Below are 3438 nucleotides of genomic sequence, written 5' to 3' on the forward strand. Positions count from 1 at the left end.
ATCTATTGATCCTACTTTTCATTATCCTTCCTTTCCATATCCCAACTTCCTTACTCAGCTTTAGTTCTAAAGTTTATAATTATTAGCCTCTTCTGTGTATACCTGCTCAGCTGAAGAAGGATAGCTAAAAACACTATGGAATGCTTTCTAACCCTACTTTAATGCATCTCCACAGTCTTAACTAGGTAGTCCATACTGTCTGGCAATCCTACTAAGCTTGCTCTCCTGTACTCCAGAATGACTAGTTTATATCAGCCTTTTAAGCCTCCAATACCTCCTTATACCAACCTCACTCTCAGTTGATGAGCTTGCCTTCACCCTTCACTGACTATAAAATAGCACCACTCAGAGTAGGGCTTATTTTCCCAAGACAGCTTTACCCATCTTCCTGCATCTAGATCTACTCTCTGCCTTCTTAATTAAATGAAATTAGCTGCTTCTCTTAAAGGCTGTCCTGCCATCTGTGTCTTCCCCTTCTGAGGGCTTTGCTTCTACAATTATTCTCTCATGCATAGTCAATTTCTTCTCTGTTAAATCACTCCCTTCAGCATACAAATGAGCTCTAGTAATTCCCTCTGTATTAGTTTTCTCTTTATTGTCGTAACAAATTTCCACAGACTTAGCATCTTTAAAAGAAAAAACCCACCTTTATCATCTTACAGTTCTGTAGGATAGAAGTGCTACCTGGATCTCACTAGGCTAAAACCAAGAAGCTAGCAAGGCTGCATTCCCTTGTGGAAGCTCTTGAGAACAATCCATGCTCTTGCCCTTTCCAGCCTCTAGAGGCCACCCACATTCCTGGCTGGTGGTCCTCTTCTCTCAAAGTAAATAATGGTGCATCTCTCTGCCTTTCTTCCATAGACACATATCCCTAGGATTCTCTTTTTTGCCTCTATGTTCTACTTAGAGGCAAAGATCATTGGGACCACCTGGAATAATCCAAGATAATCTCCTTATTTTAAGGTCAGGTGACTAGCAACCATAATTCTATCTTCAACCTTAATTTCCCTTTGCCATGTAGCTTAATACATTCAGAAGTTCCAGAGATTAAGGTCTGGAAGTTGTTGGAGGCCATTATCTACCTAATGTGCCCCCTTAAAGAAATAAATTTCCCTTGACTCCAGAATCTAATCTGATCAATGTTATAATTCACTGTCAAAATTCTTGGAAGGGTTATCTTTCTTCACTGTTGGTATTTCCACCCTTACCATTCTTTCTATAATAATTTCCAAATGGTCATTAATCCTCACCACTCCACTTATTATTCACCACTCCTGTCAAAATTATCGATAAACTTCATATCTTTTTTTATCCTACCTAACCTTTATTATTCAGCACAAATGACTCCCTCATTTTTAAAATCCTCCTTCTTATAACTTCTTTAAAAATCACCAAAAAAGTTTTCTTTTGTCCTCTAACTTCATTGGATGTTCCTTCTCAGCCTCCTTTACCCACTCCTCCCCGTCTGTTTAATCTGTGAAAACTAAGGTCTTCTCAGTAGTTAATCACTAGCCCTCTTTTCTTCTCATGCAACACTTTATCCCTAGGTGATTCCATGGAATACCATCACTTTAGGAGTCACTCTCATATCCCATTTGCCAATTTGACATCTGTATTAGTCAGGGTTTTCTAGAGGGACAGAACTCATAGGATAGATGTATATATGATGGGGAGTTTATTAAGGAATATTGACTTGCAAGACCACAAGGTGAAGTCCCACAATAGGCCATCTGCAAGCTAAGGTGCAAGGAAGGCAGTCTGAGTCCCAAAACCTCAAAAGTAGGGAAGCCAACAGTGCAGCCTTCAGTCTGTAGCCAGAGGCTCAAGAGCCCCTGGAAAACCACTGGTGTAAGTCCAAGAGTCCAAAAGCTGAAGAACTTGGAGTCCAATGTTAGAGGGCAGGAAGCATCCAGGATGTGAGAGAGATAAAGGATGGAAGACCCGAAAAGTCTGCTCTTCCATCTTGTCCTGCTTGCTCTATTCTAGCAGCAGCTGATTAGATGGTGCCCACCCAGCTCAAGATGCGGCCTGCCTCTCCCAGTCCACTGACTCAAATGTTAATGTCCTTTGGCAGCACCATCACAGACATACCCAGGAGCAACACTTTGCATCCTTCAATCCAGTCAAGTCGAAATTCCATATTAACCATCAAAACATCTTCATATGGATGTCTTCTCAAAATGAACGTGACCAAAAAAAAACTTCCATCCATTTCTCCATCCGCCCCCACCTTATTACTCTCTCATTTCTTTCCCATCTTGGTAAATGGTCTCACCATCCATCCAAGTGTTCAAGCAAAAACCTACAAGACTTCTTTGATTCATCTCTTCCTTACCCCATAAATCCAATTCACCATTCTGTCAGCTCCCATTCCAAAATGTATTCAATCCTCACAACAACCAGAATGTTCTCAAAATGTAATCAGACCACATGACTCCCTTGTTCTCAGCCCTCTATGACTCCCTATTTCACTTAAAGTCCAAATTCCTTACATTGACCTTTAAGACCCTGTATGATCTGATTCCTGCTTTCACCTTTAACGTTGATTCTGATGACTCTCCCCCTTTTCATTAAACTCAGCTTTTTGTCTGTTCCCAAAGTATTCAAAGCTCATTCCTGCCTTGGTGCTCCTGCACTGCTTAGAAGCATTTGCCCCCAGATCTAGCTATACCTATCACTGAGGTCTCAGTTCAACTGTCACCTCCCAAAAAAAAGCCTTCCCTGATCACCCAATCTAAAACCCAATTCTCCACCCTAAACCTCAATCATTATTGTATTGCCATTTTATAGAATTTATAATACTAGTCACCACTAGAAATTATTCATATATATTTATTGGTAACCTGTCCCACTCTAGAATATAAACATACTGAGACAGACATCTTGCCTACTGCCTTCACAGCTGTGTTCCCAGCACCAGTAACTCCCGATAAACATTAGGCATTCAACTTACTCTGAGTTCTATGGATAGATTTAGAAAGGTCTACAAATCAAGTAAGGAAAAAAAGCTTAGTTTCCCCTTCAGTGCTTCCTATTTGTTTTAAATTTGTCTGAATACAAAGAAAATTATTTGTATTGTCAATTTATGACTTAATGGACTACTAATAGATACGGAGGCTGAGAAGGAGCATACAATTTTGATATCATGTTATCTGTCTGTTGTTAGGAATTTACCATATGCTGCCCTTAAAATAATGAGCATCTACCTTTGTTTACATCAAGCCTAGCTTAAGTTGGAAAATATCAAAGAAAAGAAGGTTCTACAAAGGCAGGTAGGATTATGGTGGTCCAAAGCAGTTTACATTGACTTCAGGCAATTCTAAGTTACATGACCTTGGGCAAATTATCTAATTTCTCTGCCACAATCTTTACCTCACAGATGATTGGGGGTATTAAATGAAATGTATCCTTTGAGTTTTTTTTTAAAGAAACAGGGTT

Source organism: Theropithecus gelada, chromosome 11 (assembly GCF_003255815.1).
Source record: "Theropithecus gelada isolate Dixy chromosome 11, Tgel_1.0, whole genome shotgun sequence".
NCBI classification, from domain to species: domain Eukaryota; kingdom Metazoa; phylum Chordata; class Mammalia; order Primates; family Cercopithecidae; genus Theropithecus; species Theropithecus gelada.